Here is a 25,275-nt window from a genome sequence, read left to right as displayed (position 1 = left end):
TTGGTAGCTTATAGTACAAGCTAATAATGTGGCATACATATAGGAAACTTTGCCTTACAAGTTTAGAAATGTGTCTCACAAATTAGATACATGTTAGGACTTCTATATATATATTATGTATTTAAGAGCTATGTGGCAATGTCAACTCCTTTCTTACTTTTAGTCTAGTTTCAAGGATCTTTAGTTTTTTTGTCTTTTGGCAATAGCCATTTTAGTTTTTTTTAATATGCATATTTTTTTATTTCTATTTTGTCATCTTTCTTTGAAAAAAGCCTCTTTTGTTTATTTTTCTTCATCAAATTCTTGTCTTTGATACAACATGGCTTAACAATGATAATTATATTATTTTTGGATTTATTATCTTTATTTTTTAAAAAAATTCAGAGAACTAAATATACATATATTTTTAAAAAAACTACAAAATGACAATAAATATTTTTTTGTTAGAATTTAAATTTTATAGCTAATAAAATAAATTTTTTAGATAAATTATAATTTAATTATAATAAATTTAAGAAAAAATATTAAAATAAAATCATCAAAAGTATAATTATTCAATTTTATAACTATTATAATATGGATCAAATTTTTTATGTAAAAATTATAGTTTAAAAAAACTAATTATAGATAAAAAATTACACATAAGATCTACTATTGATATTATTTTAATATATAAAATTTTATAAACATTTCAAAAAATAAATTTTATATATTAATATTTTTTTAATATTTTTTTATAAATATTATCTATATAAGATCAAATAAAAATAAAAATAATGCCCCTACTTATTTTTATTCCAAAAATATCAAAAATAAAAGTTTGTAGATTATAGAGAATAGATCAAGTGTCTACATAGATCTATTGCTTGCCATTATTATTATATTTAAACATCTCTTTATCAATATAATAAAAATTAAAACTCTTATAATAGGACATTCAATTATATTAATTTATAAGGTTATTAGAATACCAAATTAGAAGCATTGATATACTTCTTAATTATTTATTTATTTTATTTTGTAATAATATAATATTTTAATTTAAATAATTTCTAAATAATAAAAGAAAATATTACTAGTAAATATATAGAAGTATTAAATAAATAAATGATCAGATTCTACAAGTCTTATTTAATTTATTTAATTTTTTTTTGATAAATCATTTTTGATGATTTAATTAGATAAAAGTCTATTATGGTTTAAATTAAAGTCTATTTATATTCTTTTATATGTTTATCTATGTAGAATTAGATTGATATAAGTAGTAGATATTACTCAAAAATAACTTGGTTTTTATTTTAGTATGTTGTCAATTTGTGTAGTTCTTTTATTAGTTTTTAATGTGTGGTGTGTTTAAAAATAAGATAAAGATTATGTTACAATCACTACATCCAAACAAAGATTTTGGTTCAGATCATACTCTTTTTTATTTTAAGATTAAAAATTTTAAAAATTTAGATTTAGATTTTAGAATTACAAAGGTGTTGTAAGACAAAAGTTTAGAGATCAAAATTTTAAATTCAAGGTTTAGACTCATATGGATGTGTCCAATTTTTGGACTTATTTATTTTTTATTTTAAAAAATAATTTTTTAATTTTTAGAATCTTTAATTTTATTGACATAAATATTATGCTTGACAAATTTTAAGATTTATAAGTTTATACATTTTAATTTTTCACGTCAAAGTTAATTTTGTAATAAAATATTTTTTTAGGTTTGAATTTTTTATCTTTTTATTTAAAATTTTTAAGCTGAAATTGTACAATCAATTGTTTTTGAACGTTTTTCATTCGCTTAATATTAAAGATTTGACTTATTTGGTTTTTGAGTTAATATTACAAATATATAGTTCTTTTAATTTTTGATATGATATATATCTTTATTTTTTTGAATCTAATAATATAATGGTGGATTTAGAATGTTCTATTAGTTTATAGCTTTTTAAAAATTGAATTTTTTTTTGTTAGTTTTTTTGTTGATTTTATTTTATTAAAATAAAAAATGATTGATCAATTCTATTAATTTTAAAACTTATAATTTTATTTATACATTTGGAGTCCTAAAAATCTTACATGTTAAAAATACTATACATTAAAAATACTATATATTAAAAATACTATACATTAAAAATACTAAAATAATTTTATTTTTTCTATTAAATAAATAAATAAATTCAAATCAATATCATATTTTAAAAATATTTTAAAAATATTTTTTAGAATTTTATACATAAATATTTTATATTAAAATTTATTAAGATTAAGAATTTAAATATAAAAATATAAAAATATTCTCAATTAATTTGGCATGTTTATTTAAAAAATTTAAATTAACGTGTCTTTTATATTTAATATTTGCATATCTGATAGTTTAGTTATAAAGTTAATTATATTTTGATTTTAGGAGTTATAAGACTTCTAAAAGAATAGTTTAAGCTTTAAAGGTTATTATTTTTATAAAGCTAATTTATTATTATTTGGACTTTTTAAAACTATAATTATAAAATAACTAATTTTAAGTCGTTTCTTTTACATCATACATAAAACATCTATTTTGAAATAATATGTATTTATATTACACAAAAACTAACTTATTTAAAGGTCTATTTGTTTATATAAGATTTAAGTTTTATATTTTAATATTATAAAGATATGATAAAAGTTTTTGATATATATATATATATATATTTTAAATTTAGTTTTGAGTTCTCTTACCTTACTAGTATTAGTTAATTGGTCATCTTTTTACTTGTGATTTAAATACTTGTTGCATTAGTCATTACTCTAATGACAAAGTGCTTTAAAAGTATTGTATTGAGATATAAGAATCTATTTGTGATATTTAAACATCCGAAAACAAGTCCATATTTTAAGTTGTGATATAAAAGATAGAATTGGTATCAATTGCTATATGTAATGAATTTGGATTTATTTTTTAATAAGACTATCTTAATTAAATGTGATTCTAGAATTATTAATAATAAGGTACTTGTAACAGGGTATAGATAAGATATTTGTATTGTTGGCACATAGAGATAGATAGTTGGAACCATGTTTGAAAAATTATGGAAGTTTCTAGAATTGGGATTAGATTAGTGGACCATGTAGGAACCATTGTGGAACTTTCTAGAAAGAACTTAGGATGGTTATCTAAGTAGGATCTACCATAGAACCTTCTAGAAGGAATTTAGGATGGTTATCTAAGTGGGGTCTATTATCTAGGAATATTATAGAAAGTCTAGGATAATAGAACATGTATAAATAGGATTAGCCAGAGTTTTTTTTGGCCATATAGTTAGATATAGCTTTGGACCTTCTCTCTTAGTAAAGTTTGGTTTTATATCTTCGTATTCAATTTTATTTTGTTCTATTTCTATTTGCATAGTTTTGTCTTTTATATCCTATTTTGTTTAGTTCTAGTCAATTTTTTTTTAGTCCGTTTTGTCATACTTTGTGATGAGGTTTTATATTGATGTAGATTAGAAGAGCCTTAGATTCTCAAGATAGAGTAGTTATATTTTATTGGTATCAAAGCAAGTGTTAGATTGTTTTTTGATAGTGTGTCAATAACCATTATCTAATTCGAGGTCAATTATTATGGTTATACTGAATATTTTTTTGAGGCTATGACAAGCTATTCTTAAAAAGTCAACTGGAAGACAAGAAGGTATTACAATAATAGAGTCCAGCAAGGAAATTACAATATGGAAGATATGGCGGAGCAATCTCAGATTGAAGCTCAAATATAGTACTTTTTAGGCCAAATAGCTACTTTGCAAGAGCACATAGAAGCCTCTAAGACAAAAGAGTTGATATGTGCTAAGTTGAAATTGAGTAAGCTTAGTACATACTCTAAGACTTCAAGATAAGAAGATGTATATCAATAGCTCTTTAGCATGCGACAATACCTCCAACTATTTAGAATAAATACCATTGAAGGAATTATGTATGTAGTTAGCTATTTGAGAGATGTAGCATTTATTTGGTGGCAACATGAAAATCAAAGCTATGGAACTCGAGGTGGATTTTGTGATTAAAAGGAGTTGAAGACCGAGTTTAAGAATCAATTTTGGCCCATTAATGCGGAAAAGATAACATATAATCAATTGAAAAATCTTATACAATCTAGGTCGGTGCAAGATCATGTCTCCCAATTCAAGTTTCTATATCTCCAAATTAGTAATGTTTCAAAGACAAAGATGATGGATTGATTTCTACAAGGTTTAAAACTTGAAGTCCAGCGAGAGGGGAAATTAAAGAATCCACAAACATTTGAAGAGGAAATTAGAATTGCAAAGAAGGTCGATGCTATAGATTTCAAAAATTGTTGAGCACAACCTATAACACAAAGTTCTATGCCACTATCTAATACTATGGTATAATAATTAATGCCAATGGAGATTGATGCCATACAAGGATCATTGATACCACAAAGACAACAAATATTGGAGCAAAAAGAATTATATTTCTATTATTGGGAGCCAAACCATCAAATTGGAGGTTGACTAAAAGATCAAAATTCAATCACCAAAAAAATAAGGCACATTTACAGTCTTGAGACTCATGAAGTAAATAATGAAATACAACAAAGAAACGATGTGTCCTAGTAAAAGAGTCGAAGACTACTATTGGAGATAGTTATTATCTCTCAAAGATAAATAATATGGACTTAAATAACTATAAAAAAAGTTGAATAGTGCATCTAGTGAGACTACTAAGAAGACAACCATATCAAGTGCTTGTAGATTATGACTCTATGAAAAATTGAATCTCAAGTGAAATTACCAACCAACTTGAAATTAAAACTAAAGTAATCAAAAGAAGAAATATATACCTTGCAGATGACCAAGAGAATGTATTAAGTGAGATATGTGAAGAAAAAACCTTGAGATTGACTAACACCTACTTTCTAAGGAAGAAGTTTAAAGTAACAAAGGTAAGATATGATATTATTCTTAGTATGCAATGGCTAGAAGTGGAAAATAAGCAAGTTTATTAGGTAGCAAGGATAATTTCTTTCAAAGATGGTAGATGAAAAGTGACTCTTTGTACCTCCATATTAATTGAAGAAAAAAAATTTTGCAACTAAAGACTTACTTGTAGGGATGACCTTTATGAAGAAGCAAATACAACATAAGCAATCAATATATATAGTGGTTTCAAATCTTGTATTAGTGGTGAGAAATACAACCAAAGTAGTAGAATGTGCAAAGCAACTTATACAAAAATATCAGGATGTCTTCCCAACCTATCTAATTAATGGCGTGCTTTGTGATTGAGGTACCTCCTTTCAAATAGAACTATTGTTTGAAGTCAAATCAGCAAATCGGCTAATTTATCATTTAGTATCTAATGAACTTAAAGAACTGCAAAAAATATTGGACAAATTCTTAGAGAAGGGCCTCATTCAAAAAAACACATCACCATGAAAGTACCTATATTCTTTGCACCTAAGAATGATGGTGGACTTTGGCTTTGCATTGATTCTTAAGGCTTGAATAAGTAGATTGTTAAAAATGCATATCTACTTCCATGCTTAAATGATCTTCTTGATCAACTTCAAGGTGTGGCTATCATTAATAAATTGGATCTTCAAAGTAGATATTGGCAGACACCTATTGCAAAAGAGGATATTAAAAAGACAATATTTTGTATATACTATAGACATTTTGAATGGCTTGTTTTATCTTTTGGCTTCACCAATGCTTCAACCTCCTTCATGGGTCACATGAACAGATTGTTTTGATATCTTTTAGACAAGTATGTAATTGTCTTCATTGACAATATTCTCATATATAATAAAATTCCTAAAGAGCATAAGTAATACCTACAAGAAGTGCTGTGCCAAGTACAATAGTTACTTTTATTGCAAGCAATCAAAATATGAACTTCAAAAGTCAAAAATTACTTTTTTGGAGCATGTGATGTCCTTCAAAGGCATGCATATGGAACAAGATAAGGTAAAAATAGTGGAGGATTGGTCAACCATCAAGGATGCTTCTAAAGTCGACTTATTTTTAGGCCTTGTTGGATATTATTATCATTTTGTTTGATAATTTATGCCCATTGCTGCATCATTGATAAACCTATTGGAGAAAGATGCCCCATTTGAATGAAAATTGGAGCAGCAAAGCACCTTTGATAGGTTGAAAGAGGCACTCATTATTGCTCTTATATTACAATTATATAATTCCAATCTTCTTTATATACTTAATATTAATGCTTTTGACTTTGTTATTAGAGCGATTCTTTAATAAGACTTTGATAAGGGCCTTCAACTTGTGGCGTATAAATCATACAAGCTTAGAAGAATAAAGAGAAATTACTCTACATGTGATCTAGAGTAATTAGCAATTGTACATGCTACAAAAGTATGGCAACACTACTTATTGAAAAAGCTAATAATTATTTGAATTGACCATTGATCCTTGCTATACAATTTGCAACTAAAAAATATGAAATCACGATATCATTGTTGAAAAGAATAGTTGCAATTTTTTGATATTCAACTTCAGTACAAGCAAGGACAACAACATATTGTATCAAACAACTTATTGCGGAGTCCAGACTTGAAGGCTGAATCAGGAGATAAGGCAAAAGTTATTACCATTAGTAATTGTTGTTCTCGTTGTATTCAAGCTTCAATATATCAAAGCAATTGAACTAATAGAGGTGGGTTCGAATACGAAAAAAGACTGGTTATATGAATTGGATCTATTAGTATCACAATTGATTGTATTCTAGCTATCTAAAATCAATTATCAAACTACAAAACACCAAGGCTTACTACTTCTATCTTAATTCAATCCATAATCCATTCTACGACTATCAATTCAAGAATACTTCCATATTCTTATCAATTCATCTTCTACTTACTCTCTTTGTAGTTTATATATATATATATTCAATTACTGATCTCCAGCTTACCTATTGTATTCAATTTCTCAATTCATCACACAGAATTCAATATCTCGATTTACGACTCTCACAGTCTGACATTCTAGACTAACTTCTCAGTATTTAGAAACTATTCATTACTCGTCAACAACAAAGAAACAAAAAGAGATAGTACTAAGCTTGCCCCGACTTACGACTATCATAGTCTGGCCTCGATCTCTCTTTCTTCAACCTCTTTATCCTACTAAAAGATGGACCGTCGGCCAGCACATTCCAAAGGTTATGACCCTTTGAATTCTTAACTATTTATTCCACTAACAACCTACTATTACCAACTAAACTGCCTAACCATTAGTCTAATTCTCAAGGTTATCAATAACCAACTAGTAACTTATCACAAAGTTTATTTGCCTATTCTACATAGTCCCACTCCTATCTATGCAGTGTCCTTGCAAATATTATTTAGCCTCAACTTATAAAGATGTAGCAACGTTGGCTTCTTCAGTCAATGCTCCTCCAACATCTTCTCTCATTCTTCTATCAGTTTCAAAGGTATCTCCGAAGATGTTGTTGCTAAAATTAGCATATTGGTCTGCACTAAATTATTGGCCTCCTTTGCTAATGCGGCTAGTTTAGTTTGCAACATCGCAACCTCTACTTGCAGCCATTCTTGCCGTTCCTTCCAATCGATCTCTAACCTTGCTTTCTCAGAGACCATGTTTGCCATCTTCTCCTTAACCACAAAAAAAAACATGATGCTTATCAAGAGTCCTCCTCCTACTTCTTACTATGGTCCAATCAATTGGATCGACATCCCCTTATTTTCCATGATTCGTCATGATGAAATATCCTATTATCATCATTATTTATCCCCCCTCCTTTTTGGAACAAAAAACCCAGCTCGGGTTTATGTATAGTAAAGTTTAAGCCGATTGCCATTGATCCGTATCATAAATTTAGTACCCATAAAATCTTTCAATTGCATGGAACCATTTGGAAATCCGTCAATAACTCGATATGGCCCATGTCATCGAACTTGAAATTTTCTTAGAAATTTTTTAAATCGACTATCATAAAGAAGTACCAAATCATTTGGCATAATAGCCTTTGGTCTAAGCTTACTATCATAATAAGTCTTCTATCATTTTTGTATAGTTTCCATGATCATTAATGCATTGGCTCTAGTTTCACCCAATTTTTTCAATTCTTCTAAATAGTGCCGTAATAAATCCTCATCTCCCAATCTAGTAGTTATAGCAATTTGTAAACTTTGGACTTCCAATTCAATAGGTAATATTGCTTCTTGGCCATAAATCAATTGAAAAGGAGTAGCATTAATTGATTTTTGCAACATAACATTCTTCATGTTGGATGCAGCCATTTGTGGATAATTACCCATCGATACATTTCTCGGTTGTATTTGTTGGCTTCCTAAACTTGGAATCATTGTGGCCCCCACTATTAACAATTGGTCATAATGACATTCTTTCGACACCTTTGCTCCTACCAACGATGCCTCTACCGTAGTTAGTCGAGCCTCTTTTATAAATATTTTCAATTCTGATAGATGCAAACCATTGATTCATATCGACAATATAAACACATCTAGCATTTGATTATTTTCCATTTACGAAGTATATCCATGACCCAGCCATTATAGAACTCCACTGATTCCCCCACAAACATCTTGCTATTCATAAAACTTTCTCTAAGTCGATCTTCAAATCCAATTGGTCTAAAATGGGTTAGGAAGGCATTCTTCATGGCCTCCCAATTGAGAAATCTATCCACTAGTTGCTGATTATACTGTTCAAAAGCTGTATCTTTTAAAGTTGCTGGCAACCATCTCAATCAAATGTCTTCAGTTCTATCATTATTAGCCACGTAGGCTATCAAGAATTGAGATTTATGATCATCGGGATCAGAGCCCGGCCAACCACTAAAAGTAGGTAATAATGCCACATTTGTAGTACAGTCTCCTACTGCTCTCATTTGTACTGCAATTGGTACTTTTGGCACTCTCGTGACCATTGGTGTTATCACTGGTCTCTTTGCTATTTGAATTTGAATTTTTCTTTCTTTGGTTTTACTTGGACCTACAATTTCTTCTTGTCGTTCATGTAGGAGATTTCTTATGTATAATCAGTCCTGTCTTTCTTTTGCTTGTCGATTAATTCTTTGATAATCCTCCCTTTTATGATTATCACTCATAATCTTTCATTCTTCTTTACAAAATTAATATTTTCTTGAATTATAACTCACATATTTGTAAGCCTAAAATTGGTTCTTTTCACGTTCTTATTCAACATATAATTCCATCTTCTATACAATCAATTTCTAACATTTCATATTATTATCATTTCCCTGGCAGTAGTGCCAAAATATTATTCTTGTTGTATTTAAGCTTCAATATACTAAAACAATTGAACTAATAGAGATGGGTTCGAATACGGAGAAAGACTGGTTATATGAATTGGGTGTGTTAGTGTCACAATTGACTGTATTTTTGCTATCTAAAATCAATTATCAAATTACAAAACACCAAGGCTTACTACTTCCATCTTAATTCAACCTATAATCCATTCTATGACTATCAATTCAATAATACTTCTATATTCTTATCCTTTCATCTTCCACTTACTCTCTTTGCGATTTATATATATTCAATTACTGATCTCCAACTTATCTATTGTATTTAGTTTCTCAATTCATCACATAGAATTCAATATCTCGATTTACGACTCTCACAGTCTGACACTCTAGACTAACTTCTCAGTATTCAGAAACTATCCATTATTCATCAACATAAAGAAACAAAAAGAGGTAGCACCAAGCTTGCCTCAGCTTACGACTATCACTGTTTGGCCCTGATCTCCCTTTCTTCAACCTCTTTATCCTACTAAAAGATGGACCATCAGCCAGCAGATTCCAAAGGTTATGACCCTTTGAATTCTTAACCATTTATTCCACTAACAATCTACTCCTACCAACTAAACTGCCTAACCATCAGTCTAATTTTCAAAGTTATCAAGAACCAATTAGTAACTTATCACAAAGTTTATTTGCCTATCTATAGTAATATCATTTCAAATCTAACTAATGAGATAGAATAGAAGAAAGCTACGCATTAGGATGCTAATTTTAAGATGGTTAGTTATGGGATGAAGGTGGGTGATATATAATATCTAGATTACAATCTTAGTGACGGCTTGCTATATTTCAAGAAGCGGATTTAAGTACCTGGCAATGCTATATTCTGGATGCGATATTTCTAGAGGGACATGATATCCCAATATCTGGACATCTAGGACAAGAGAAGACTTTAGAATGGATCTCAAAGATATGATTTTAGGCAGGTTTGGATTGTGATGTTCAAGATTTTGTATACTCCTATGAATCATATTAACGTAATAAAGTATACAAGATAATATTTCATGGATTATTACAACTAATTCTACTATTTATGGCATGTTGGGAGCAAATGACAAAAGAACTCATTATGTGTTTATCATAGATGCCTCATGTGAGCGATTTTTTCTCCCCTTACTTAAATTCAATTTGATTCAATTGTAACTTAGATTAAAATTCAATATTAACCTAGGTGGATATTTAAACCATAAATAAATAAAAAATATATAAATACATAAATACATAAATACATAAATAAATAAAAAATAAAAATAAATAAATTTTATAACAATCATAATTAATTCAATTAAATAAAATAAGTCAAGTATATAATTTTTTTATGATTTCTTTAACATTATAGTCAAATAAATTAAATACCTTCCAAAGTTTATTTAATCAAGTTTAAACTTTGAAAATTATAAATAAAGATAAAAATAAAATAAAATAAAATAAAATAAATTAGAATTAATAAATAAAAATTAAGTAAAAAGTTTAAAAATAATTAGAATAAAAAATTAAAGATAAAAATTAAAATTTATAAATTATTATTAAAAGTAAAAGATAAAAATAAAAAGATAGGATTACTTTTTTTTAATCTTTTAAAGATAAAGATGGAAGAAAAGATTAAACTTTACCATTAATAACTAGAATGAATGAAAAGTTCTTAAAAATTATTAATTAATATTAATTTAAGATAATAAAGCAATTAAAAAATAATATAGCAGATTAAGTGCTAAAGAATGTTATTAGAGAATGATTATAGAGGAAACAGTAACATACCTTAAGATGTCAAATTATAGGTAGCTACCCTTGCTATTCAAAAATTCACCAAAAATTCCTTGAGACTTCAATGCATGTGAAATTTGATATGATCAAGGTTAACTCTAGCATGCTTCTCTCCTCTATAATCTTGTAGCAATCCAATCTGAAATACTTGAGATATGGTTTTTCTAAATAGAGCTACTTGGACTCCCTTGGCAACAGACCTTTTTTACTTAAAAATTTATTAAAAGTTTGTTAGTAATTCAAAGTTAAAAATTCTAATTTATCCTAGAAATAAACTTAGCAAGCTTCTTATCATAATAGGATTTGATAACAAAACATAAGAAGGTATTAAGCTACGTTTTTCCAAAGTTAATTGTTCTAAATTGCTGAGACAGTAGACCTGTCTTCACTCTAAAAATCATCAATTTTTTTTTATAATTTAGAAGTTAATGATTTGAGTGTTTAGATAAATAATAATTTAAATTACATCATAATAATAAGTTAAATTAAAGTTGAGTTAGATGTCACCGAGTTACAAATTTTTGAAGTTGATGCTCCCACACTACAAAAGGCAATAGACCCCATGCCTTTTGAAAATTCGCCAAAAATCCGTCCAAGCTTCAAAATGCTTGTGGCTTGCATTATTAAAAAGCTGGTAACTAGAAGAAGATGGATACCAAATATTTCTCAAAATCATAAAAATTGAGTGATTGAGAGGAAAAAATACCAAGGTAGTGACAAGGTAGGAGAAAATTTCCTTCAATTAAAAGCCTAGAAACAATTTGGCAGGGCTTCGTCTTACAAAAAGAGGAAGAGAGAGAAGGAACTTAGCCATCTAAGCCCTCTTAATCAGGTGGAATGAGGTCCAAAGTTGGTGGCTACATCTCCACCATCCAAATCAAAAAATTCCTAACCAAGATCAAGGGTCTACAATCTCTTTAAGCCTAAATCCGATTTTAAGGTTGGAAATGCCTATAATTCAAAATATAACACCTTTTTGGCAAAACTAACACCACCAATGTTTCTAAAATACATTTTTATCCTAATGTTGATTATTCACAAGTCCAAATCCAAGTTCTAAATCATAAAAACTAATTAGTTTGCTAATTTAGTTGTAAGTTCCAATTATAATTCTAATTTTATTGAATCTATTTGGAGATCAGCAAGGATTCTTGCCATCAAGCCTTCATGATCACCATTCTTTAATTTAAGCTCCCTTAAACATGAACTCTTAGCAAATCCAAGATCCAAATGCAATTTAGTCTTGAATTAATACACTTGTGATTTTTTTCTTTTTTTTTTTCTAATTCTCAACTCCAAATAGTGATTAAAATCACTAAGAGAGGAATTCTACCACAACAATTAACTCATCTCCATCTTCTAGAAATCATCATTATTTTAAAAATTAGACTTTATATTTTTAATCCATTAAATTGTGGCAAAAAAATTTAACCTTAAAAAAATTTTAAAAATTAAATAAGAAGATAGAGCAATTAGACTTAAGAGATTTTTTAACCATAGTCAAATTCGAAATTAGCCTTGGGATTGAAAACTAGGATTGTGAAATAATTCAAGATATAATTTCTAGGACTTAAAAAAAAAATTCTACTAAAATTCTAATTTTAATACTAAAAGAGGATTTAAAACAGATCAAGAAAAATAAATCATAAACCTTCTAAATTTACTATTTTAGAATTTTTAACAATCACTCAATCTAATAATTAAAAGTATCTACCTAATTAACAATATAAAACTATAATTTAAGTTATAATTAATTAAAGACTAATTTAGATCCTTAAATTAATCACATTAATATTAAAATTAATAAAAATATATTAAAAATTATAAAAGTAATTATAATTAATCATTGAAGCTATTAATTATACTTACACCTCATAATCATATTGCAATTGTTGTCTTTGTAGCTCAACTCTCGAAGCAACTTTACTTGGTTGTAGTGTGCTTCGATATTGATGCCCCGACGCTTCCACAAGTCTTCTTTGATACTATCTTTTGTCACGATGGATTATCTTGTATCATCATTTCAAATCGAAATCCATGCTTCATTAGAAGCTTTTGGCAAGTCTTGTTTAAGCTATTAGGTACACAATTGTCATGTCTACAACCTTCTAAACTTAAATAAATAGATAAATAGAACATGCAAATTAAACCTTAGAAGATATGCTACAGGTATTTGTACTAGTTCATCATAATCAATGAGATGAATACTTCATACCTTTAGAGTTTTCTTATAATTATAGTATTCAAGCAAGTACTAGTCATTCATCATTTTTCTTTAATATTAATCAGCATTCGATTATACCATCAGATCTTCATTATTTCATTGACATCAATAACTTGACAATGAAGGAGTTTATATAATGGCTTACAACAATCTTATAAGAGACATGGCACCCTTTCTTTACTACATAGAATAGACAGAAGTAGTATGTGGATAACCATCGGCAATATAAGACCTTTCAAGATAGTAATCAGGTGTTACTTTTCAATGCCAACTTGTCACTTGCTACATCAACCCAAATCTGTAAATTAGTACTTTGGTAGCTTGAACCTTTTTGTATTTATGTAATGATTTCTAATGTTGCATATAGCCTTAAGCTTCTACTACATACTTGGATCCATCTAATCTTCCATGTTTTACAACTAAAAGAATTTCATACCAAATCAAAGTACTTTTTGAATCAATATCAACTACCACCACCATGAGTTGTAGTTGATGACTAACAAAAATATGAAGTAGACAACATTTTAGAGCATCATTACCTTTGCCGTGGTAGTAGACGTCTACAACTTCAATAAAAAGTTCTTTGAAAAGATTATCCTATCTACAATGTAACATAAGAACTTATACAGAACCTCATCCATTGCCAAAAGACAGTTTGGAGATACCATTGAGAGTAAAGTGAGGATGTTCCATATTAGTAGAGGGAGATTAGCTGTAATAGAATATAAATAATGTATTTGTATTGTTGACACATAGAGATAGATAGTTGGAACCATGTTTGAAAAGTTTTGAAAGTTTTTAAAATTGAGGTTAGATTAGTTAATCTTATAGAATCTATTATAGAATATTCCAAAAAGAACTTAAGATGATTATTTAGGTAGAACCTACTATAGAACCTTCTAGAAGAAATTTAAGATAGTTATTTAAGTGAGATTCATCATCTAAGAACATTCTAAAAAGTCCAAGGTGATAAAATAAGTATAAATAGGACTAATTATGATTTTTTTGGGCATTTGATCAGGTATGGCTTTGGACCTTCTCTCTTAGTAAAGTTTGGTTTTGCATCTTCCTATTCAATTTTGTTTTGTTTCATTTCCAAATGCACAATTTTGTCTTTTGTGTCCTATTCTATTTAATTCTATTCAATTTTGTTTTAGTCTATTTTGTCCTACTTTGTGATAAGGTTTTATACTGCTGTGGATTAAAAGAGTCTTAGACTTTCATAATAGATTGGTCCTCTTTTAGTACTTGTAGTTGCTTCAAGAGTTAATAATAGATGATAGTTTTATAAAAAAAAGTAAGTACTAAGGTTTTAGTATAATAATGACCATTCATAATATAAACGCATTTCCATGTCTATAGATATTTCTATTAGTATTTTATTTGTTTCACAAATATTGATCATGAATTATTTTCATCTTGAATATGATTAAATCTAAGGAAATAGAGTCTTGTTTAGTCTCAACTACAATTCCTTATCTTGCCAAGTAATCACTAAAAGGTCCATACCTTCTCTCTTATATGCAAGCATATACAATGTGATATTGCTCTTATTGATGCAAGTAGTGATGTTGTTGAAGTAGTCAATATAGATTGTTATGCATTCCTTGCTTCTTTTAAAAACTATTTAGTTGTTTAAATGCAGTTGGAATAGAAAGTGATCCAGTGTAGGTATGGTATATCAAATAGATTGTAGCATAAAAATAAGTATTTGAGAACACCATTCTTAAAGCTAAGTTGATATGGTAGTTAAGATCATAACATGATTTTATAGATAATTTGTATCAATAATAGGTTGATTTAAGTATATTAATTAATAAATATTTATATCTTGATTTAAGTTGTAGAATCACATAGTTTGTTGAGTTGTAGAGAAACTATTAAAATGAGATTTATTTTTCTTGATGTACATAGCAACATTGCTACAGTAATCAATAAAGATTGTTCTATCACAACTATTTCTTCTAAAAAATAAGCAATTTTGAATCTAGTTGGACTACAAAGTAGTCTATTGAAGATGTGTGGATTGGATTGATTTCAATATTAGCACAAATTTGTGATATTAATTTTTGAAAGGCCAAGTTGACATGGAGGTTAATATTGCAATAAGTTTTTGTAGACAATTTGAGTCAATAATATATTAGTTTGTGTGCCTTTGTTGATAAGGATTTGTACTTTGGCATGAGTTGCAAAGTCAAATAGTTTATTGAGTTGTAAGGCAACTATTGAACTAAAATTTATTTATTGCTCTTATTAATGCACGTAGTGGGATTATTGGAGTAGTCAACAAAGATTGCTTTGCCTTGGTTGTTTTTTCTAAAAAATAGATAGGTGTATAAACTTGATTGAACTAAGCATTGATTTTTTGTAAGTATTGTGGATTGATTGGATTGTAGTGTAACCACAAGTTTATGATATTAATTTTTGCATAGTTGAGTGGCTACTATTTTGAAGTATTTTATTTTGTAGTTTTGTTTGTTATTGAAAGTGACAAAAAAATAGGTTGTTATATTGATTATAAATTAAAATCTTGTTGTATTAAAAGAAAATAAATTTAGTTTTCAAATAGATGTTGTATAAGAATAGAATATAATTAAGTAATTTTATTAAATAGATTTTTTTTAAGTAATAAAAATCTTTATTTTTAATATCTATAATATTCATTATTTTTATCTTATAAGTTTTTATATATATTAGAATATAATATTATTTATAATATTTTTAATAAGATCAATACTTATATTTATTAATAAAATATTAAATGACTAATATATTATATTGATTTTTTGATTAAAGTGAAGGATCTTAATACTTTGTTAAGAATATACATAAATTTAAATTATACATTAATGGATTTAGAATATCTAATTGATTAATGAGGTAATTATTTTTTATAAAAGCATTTGTATTTTTTGATAGAAGTATGTGTTTTTACTTGATGGCTGGACTATGAGGAAGAATGAACATAGTCAAAAATATAAACAAAATTTTAAATTGATAAAAGAGAGATAATTTTATTATCTTTATAGTTTATTTTTTTGTATATTTTTTTATGAAAAATTAGAAATTGCAAGAAAGTAGTGATAAGTCAATGTAATCAATATTATTAGATCTATCAAGTGTTGATATAATTTTCTAATAAGTAAAAATTATTGCATGTATTATTTTAAGTTTAAATTTGAGATAAAAAAATTTAATCAGAGTTTAGATAAAATTGAATTTGATAATTAAATAAATTTAATTTATGATATTATAACTTATAGAATTAAAAATATATATATAAATAATGGTAGTTGAATGTTATGTTAATTAAAATTTGCAACAAGAACTCATATTTTAGTTGGTTGATGTATATATAAGATATAATTTTATTAAAAGACTTTTAGAATTTAAGTTGGTTTTTTTTATTCAATCAAAAGAAGACATATGTATTTAAAGAAATTCATATCATGATATTACATTCTTATTATAAATATTTTTGAATATATTTATAGCTTATTAAAAAATTATTTTAGTTATGTATTTGATTTTTTAAGATATATTTATTTAAATAGATGTCATCTAAAGTTTAGGATTAATAACTTCTACATTAAAGTTATAGATTAAAAGTAGGTTATTAAAATATAAAAAGAAATGAAGTATTGGTTTTAAGATTATTTAAGATGGATAGTTTAGTCTTAAAATTATAGATTTGATATGTAAGATAGATATATCAGATATATAGAATAATATTTATTAAAGATTACTTGATGAATTTTCATAAAATAAAAAATAAATCTAATATTTAATTTTACAAGTTGTAAGATAAAAAAATTAAATATTTTTATTAGTTCATTATAGCATCAATTTTGGATTCAGTCAAGAAATATATTATAGGGCAAAGAAGTTTTCAATGCATTTGAAGGCAAAGATTTTTAATCAATATAGAAGAAACTAATAATTACTTGCAAGATATTGGCACAACATCAAATTTAAAAGATATTGGTAGAGATATTTGAAAAGAATGTCAAGCATGTAATGCACCATTGAAGATTTTATTGAAGAAAAAAGACTTATTGAATAGAAACCAATGTAAATATTTATACAAGGTCATCAATCATGTTACAAAGATTTTTGACTACCTAATAACTTGTATCAATGATGGATTATAATTTGAAATATTATTAAATCAAATAATTTTTATCTTAAATAAGTCTTATTTTTTAATGAAAAAATATGAATAATAAAATTTGATATTAAAAACTATATTTTAATTGAATAAAAAAGAAACTTTTAGGAAACTATTGTAGAATTTAAAATATGTGGTAATGTAGCAAGTAATATACTTTCAAAGCATTATTCCAACAAAATAGAAGATATTAGATTTTCTACTTCTAATGTTATAACATGTAATAAAGTAGAAGAGTATATTAAATTTCTATGAGAGAAGTTGATCCATGCAAATAGAAAAGAAGATTTTAATTATTATGGATTAGCAAAGCATAAATTACAAAGGTTAGAAGATTTGGATTGTACAAAAGATAAAGATTTAAAACTAATATCAAATACAAAAGATCTTAAAATTATAGGTTACAAAAATAAAAGAACTTTTAAAAAAGTTTATGAATCAAAGTGATTTGGACTAAATTTGTACAACTAAAAAGATGGATATTGAACTTGATGAAATATTTATCAAAGAAGTGAGAATTTTAGCAATTTTAAGCCATCTCAACCTAATAATATATTATATTGTAATAAAAATTAGTGTAAATAGAAGTATTAAATCTTATGAAATCAAAGAAAAAAAAAGATTATTTGTATATTAGAATAGAATTAATACAAAAGGAATTGTGCAAGATGTTGAAAGTGATTGACTTTGAAGTTGGATAAAATCTAAAAGCCATAGAAAATAAACCTATTTATGATACTTTTAATTATATGAATCTAGAGGTATTGAAAAATAAATTTTAAATAATATCAATGTATCTTTTTTGAAGATGAAATTTATTTATTTGAAATAATATGTTTTAGAATTCTTTCAAAAAATATTTATTTGATAATATTAAAAACTTAAAGTTTAAAAATTAAAATAAAAAATTAAATAAATTTTAAAAAGATCAAACTTACTTCCAAATTATAATGACTTAATTGAATTCATTCAAGAATTTTAGAGGTTGAATTCTTTACTTTTGCTAAATTTTAAAAATACTTGTGAAAGATTAAACTCAATAAAGAAAAAAAATTAGAATTAATGTAGAAAATGCTCTATATTTTGAAGCATTAAAAAAATATCATCAAAATATAGAATTTCAATAAATATATAATAGGTTATTTTTGATAAGAATTTTATTAAAAAAATAAATTAAATATATATTAAATTAATTGGAGTGATTGTATTTTATACTTATACACACTCTTCTATACTATAATGATATTTAGATGCCTTATTATGAGTTCAAGTTAATAAGATTAGGTTAAAATTTAGTGTATGCATCATTCTAATTTTTTAATGATTTACACGTGAATTTTCTATTTACAAGTTAATTTATTTGAAAAAGAAATATTTGATATATTACAATATGTATATATATCATGAATAAGACAATAATGTGTAAATAAAGTGAAGGCATTATATCTTGTTGGAATAGGTAGAATAGATAAGGCCATAATTGCAAAGGCCACAATGAATGATATAAAGTAAATATAAAGCCTCATGTTTTCATAAATGCATTGAAAGTAGTAGTATTTACTACATAACTTCTTATAATATTTTTAAAAAGCTTAGTCTCAATCAAAAAGAAAGCAAAGAGATATTAATGGAGGTAAAAAAAAAGAAAAAAGAAAGAGGTTTGTGCCTTTATTTTTTCTCATATAACAATTTGATGTTATTAACAATGGTACCAACTCAAAGCACTTGATTCAACAAGGTCTTGAGAATGAGAAATTTCACCCTTATTAAAACCACAAATATAATTTGGACAAAAATACCTAAATTTAAATTAGATAATTGCTAAAAAAATATATTTTAAAGAAAAATAATCTTTAATATAATAATGCAATTACATCAAAGAAATTTAAAAGATCAATAAGATTCTTTGATCAATCAAAAATAATGATCTTGATAGACAAAGATAGAATCTTTTAAATTAAGTTAAGATAGTGTTATTCTCGTTGTGTCCAAGCTTCAATATACCAAAGCAATTGAACTAATAGAGGTGGGTTCAAACATGGAAAAAGACTGGTTATATGAATTGGGTCTATTAGTGTCACAATTGACTGTACTCTAGCTATCTAAAATCAATTATCAAACTACAAAACATCAAGGCTTACTACTTCCATCTTAATTCAACACATATTCCATTCTAGGACTATCAATTCAACAATACTTTCATATTCTTATCAGTTCATCTTCCACTTACTCTCTTTGCAGTTTATATATATTCAATTAGTGATCTCCATCTTACTTATTATATTCAATTTCTCAATTCATCACACAGAATTCAATATCTTCACTTAATACAATACAATTTGATAATCTCAATTCTCAAGGTCACAGATTTTCTCTAAAACGGTCAGTCCAAAGTCATACTCTACAATATTCTAATCATAGTTTCAATAATACTTCTCTCAATTACAATTCTTCATAAACAAATAATAAAAGCAAAAAAAATAAAGAGGTGGCACCAAGCTTATCCCAACTTACGATTCTCACAGTCTCGCTTCGATCTCCTTTTTCTCTATCTCTTTATCCTACCAAAAGATGGACCATCGACCAACAGATTCCAAAGGTTATGAACCTTTGAATTCTTAACCATTTGTTCCACTAACAACCTACTGTTATCAACTAAATTGCCTAACCATAAGTCTAATTCTCAAGGTTGTCAATAACCAACCAATAACTTACCACAAAATTTATTTACATATTCTACATAGCCCCACTCTTAATTGTGTAGCGCCCTTATAAATACACAATTGTTACCTTCTTAAAAACTACTTAATCAAACTCTACAAAAATTACTATTTTCTTTAGCCCAACTACGCATTCTAAAAGTCTCTTATTCTTCTCGGCGTTCAGTAGATTTCTAACTTCATCGGCTCCATATTAGTAACGATTATTACAGAAGGTGGTTTTGATGCTCGTTTAGTTTTCACATTTTGGCCACTTTCTTCTTTGTCCATAGCTCGCTTTGCACTTTCAATTGCCATGATGCTCCCTCTGTCAAGCGCTTAATTGGAACTACTACTCTTGAAAATGCAACGAATATAAGAAATGGCACTCCAGCCAATCCAAAACAATACTACAGAATGACTTTAACTGGTGCTCCACTCATATTCTTTTACTACCTGGTGATAATGACAACATGTTACCCATACTATCCATGAAAAATAATGGAAAGTAAACTTTCTTGGTGGCCACATTAAGTTTCCAAAAATCTTAACAAATTTGGATTTTTTCGTTCTTTTTTGGTACCATCATGATTGGAGAAACCCACTCACTATTCAGAACCAAGTAAATAAAACCAACAACAAGAAGCTTGTCCAATTCCTCATTCACTATGAGGAAATATTTAGGATTAAGGCGATGTTGCCTCTGCCTTACCGGTTTAGTGTTCTCTTCTAGAATGATACGATGCTCACAGACTTCAGTGGGGATACCTTTTAGATCATCATAAGTCCAAACAAAAGCTGATTTATGATGTAAGAAAAATTCTATCGAGTAGGTCAATTTCTGTTTTTTAATACCTTTGTAGATCTTAATTGTCCGAGGCTCTATTGTGGTCGCCAAGTTGATAGTTTGACATAAAGGTGCAGTGGCAATGTTCTATTTCAACTCCCTCAATAGTTGAAAATCAGTCAGTAAGTCCGACATGTACAAAGTATTGAATCTTGTGTCTAGGGCACTAATATGATGCACATCATACTTGGTCATCCAATCAATACTAACTTTAGCAAAGATTTTCAAATCCGGCGGGTATATCAAGTACTCCTCCGGACCTCCACATTGCTACATCATTCCAGGGTGTTGCACTGCCTCCATGGGCGCCTCCGTAATCGGTGCAACTGGGTCATCATTGGAGCTAAGCTCATCGTCCGACATCAATTTAGATGTTGGTAATTGAGACTTCTCGTGATAGTGTATTGGGTACATTTGTAACCCCATTTTGTCTCTGCCTTTGCCAATTATTAAAGTACTTTGATTCCAATCATTCTTGACCTTCGCTTGATAAAACTAGGGTCTTCTCAATAAAATTGGATACAATAAAGTCAAACGTTATAGCCGAAAGATGATATAGTCGATTTCATATGCAATTATAGTTTGAACACTCCGTAAAATACCCATTGGTTTAACTCTGCTATGATCTGCCATCCATAATACCAATGTCATGGGTACTAAGTGTTTCAAATCTAAAGCATCCATTGTATCAGCATTCATTAAATTGACATTAGAACCACCATCCACCTGAATATCCGAGATCATAATATCATCAATCAAAATATCGATGGTTAGTGCACTTGGGTCAGGGTTCAAATTGACTTCACAAACTTCCTTATTACGTTGCCTATATCATGTTAACGATGAATTCAATGTAGAACGACACTCTAATGTGACCGTTAGAAGTTGCTTCATAGAAATAGAAGGCCAAATAGCATCCAGATCCTTCAAAATGTCATAGGATTCCATATTTAAGATAATTCCTAATACCCTCTTTTTTTTCATTGGTTGGAGTTTAATTCCGTGAGGTAAGATATTCTTCCATTTTAGACTTAGAATTGGAATAGTACTCGGAGCTTCTTTAGAATTTGTACCCTTAAGAAGATCTTTCAATGGATAGGACATTTTTCAAAACTACATAGAGAGTGGAACAGCTTGAAACGGAATCGAAGCCTCCATAATTAGGACCTCATTGAGTTGCCCAACCGATTCAAGTCTTATACTGAGTAAGACGTCCATGTCAGGCCCTGGATTGGATGGCCCTGTAATTGGGTCCAATTGGCCCTTCACTTCAAGATCACCAAAATCTTGAATTGGTCCTTTTTCCTTTTGCTGACTTTTTGTAAGGACAACTTGGACTACTTCTACCCAATGAACTGGTGATTCCTGTGTTCCATTATTTTTTTCCTCTATAATTTACATAATTGATTGTATCTTCTGATCATGATTATTAGGATTAAATGGAACATTACATTGATAATAAAAATGACCCGATTGCTTGCAATTTCCACATACTCGAGCATATTCATCTATAAATCTTTGATTAGGACATTCACTGGCATAATGACCAATTTACCGACACCGATAGCAATGTAGTGGTTTTCGGCCCATATCGTCAGGTACACTTGGAGTCTCCACTGGAATATATCTACAAGGCTGATTCCAGGTAGCCATAGTAAATGATCCTAATTGACCAATTGTTATTGGTCGAGAATTAGACTGCTAAGTTGATATAGTTTGGGGATTACCCCCTTAATTATTTCCACCATTCTACATATTTGTTCCATAAATCAGATTATAATTAGTATTTTGAAAATTTCCAAAGCCATGATTAGATTGATTTGGACGATTACTATTTCAACCACCCATATTTTTAGTCTGTACTTGATTAACATTCCATTGAGTTGGTTGTATTAACATCTGATTATTGAACTGTTGTTGCCTTTGTAAATGCCAGCAGTTTTGGATAGGATGCTTTCTTCCACAAAATGTACATTGAACACCCATTTGTCTGGGTGATGGACATTCCATATCAAAATGACCTTGTCCTTTACAAGTATTACACCATATATTAGGACTTATAGAAGGCTTATGTCGTTTTTCCTTATCTTTAGCCAAATTCACGACCAATTCTTCCATCTTCTTTCTTAGATTTAATAACAAGGCTTCATTTCGATCTTTAATAGTCGCATTTGTAAACAACTCCGATTGTTGATAGGTTGGTGATGTAAAATAAGGTGTCATTGTTATTGGCGCTATTGCTTGGAGTGGGATAGCATTAATTGATTTTTCCAACATAACATTCTTCATGTTGGATACAGCCATTTGTGGATAATTACCCATCGATACATTTCTCAGTTGTATTTTTTGGCTTCCTGAATTTGGAATCATCGTGGCCCCCACTATTAACAATTGGTCATAATCACATTCTTCCCACACCTTTGTTCCTACCAACGATGCCTCTACTATAGTTGGTCGAGGCTCTTTTATAAATATTTTCAATTCTGGTGGATGCAAACCATTGATTCATATCAACAATATGAACGCATTTGGCATTTGATTATTTGTCCATTTACAAAGTATATCCACAACCCAGCCATAATAGGACTCCATTGATTCCCTCACAAACATCTTGCTATTCATAAAACTTTCTCTAAGTCGATCTTCAAATCCAATTGGTCTAAAATGGGTTAGGGAGTCATTCCTCATGGTCTCCCAATTGAAAAATCTATCCACTAGTTGCTGATTATACCATTCAAAAGCTGTATCTTTTAAAGTTGCTGGCAACCATCTCAACCAAATGTCTTCAATTCTATCATTATTAGCCACGTAGGCTATCAAGAATTGAGATTTATGATCATCGGGATCAGAGCCCGGCCAACCACTAAAAGTAGGTAATAATGCCACACTTCTAGTACGGTCTCCTACTGCTCTCATTTGTATTGCAATTGGTACTTCTGGCACTCCCGCAACCATTGGTATTATCACTGGTCTCTTTGCTATTTGAATTTGAATTTTTCTTTCTTTGGTTTTACTTGGACCTACAATTTCTTCTTGTCGTTCATGTAGGAGATTTCTTATGTGTAATCAGTCCTGTCTTTCTTTTGCTTGTCGATTAATTCTTTGATAATCCTCCCCTTTATGATTATCACTCATAATCTTTCATTCTTCTTTATAAAATTAATATTGTCTTGAATTATAACTCACATATTTGTAATCCTAAAATTGGTTCTTTTCATGTTCTCATTCAACATATAATTCCATCTTCCATACAATCAATTTCTAACATTTCATATTGTTATCATTTCCCTGGCAGCGATGCCAAAATGTTGTTCTTGTTGTATTTAAGCTTCAATATACTAAAGTAATTGAACTAATAGAGATGGGTTCGAATATAAGAAAAGACTAGTTATATGAATTGGGTCTGTTTGTGTCACAATTGACTATACTCTTGCTATCTAAAATCAATTATCAAACTACAAAACATCAAGGCTTACTACTTCCATCTTAATTCAATCCATAATCCATTCTACAACTATCAATTCAACAATACTTTCATATTCTTATCAGCTCATCTTCCACTTACTCTCTTTGTGGTTTATATATATATTCAATTACTGATCTCTATCTTACTTATTATATTCAATTTCTCAATTCATCACACAAAATTCAATATCTTCACTTAATTCAACACAATTCGATAATCTCAATTCTCTAGGTCACAGATTTTCTCCAATACGGCCAATCCAAAGTCATATTCTACAATATTCTAATCATAGTTTCAATAATACTTCTCTCAATCACAATTCTTCATAAGCAAATAATAAAAACAAAGAAAACAAAGAGGTAGCACTAAGCTTACCTCAGCTTACGACTCTCACAGTCTTGCTTCGATCTCTCTTTTCTCAATTTCTTTATCCTACCAAAAGATGGACCGTTGGCTAATAGATTCCAAAGGTTATGAACCTTTGAATTCTTAACTATTTGTTCCACTAACAACCTACTGTTATCAACTAAACTGCCTAACTATAAGTCTAATTCTCAAGGTTGTCAATAACCAACCAATAACTTATCACAAAATTTATTTACATATTCTACAGATAGATATAATATAAGATAAGATTAATATAAGTATCATGGTTAGAATTTTCAAAGATGTAGCTTCAGAGATATGTTATATAGACATATAAAAATATGATTTTTTTGCATGAAGTAATTATCATGAAAAGACTATTTTTATGTCTCTTTTTTATTTTATTAATCAAGT

The sequence above is a fragment of the Physcomitrium patens genome, chromosome 24 (genome assembly GCF_059467195.1).
Source record: "Physcomitrium patens ecotype Gransden chromosome 24, ASM5946719v1, whole genome shotgun sequence".
NCBI classification, from domain to species: domain Eukaryota; kingdom Viridiplantae; phylum Streptophyta; class Bryopsida; order Funariales; family Funariaceae; genus Physcomitrium; species Physcomitrium patens.
Note: the sequence above shows the minus strand (reverse complement) of the source record.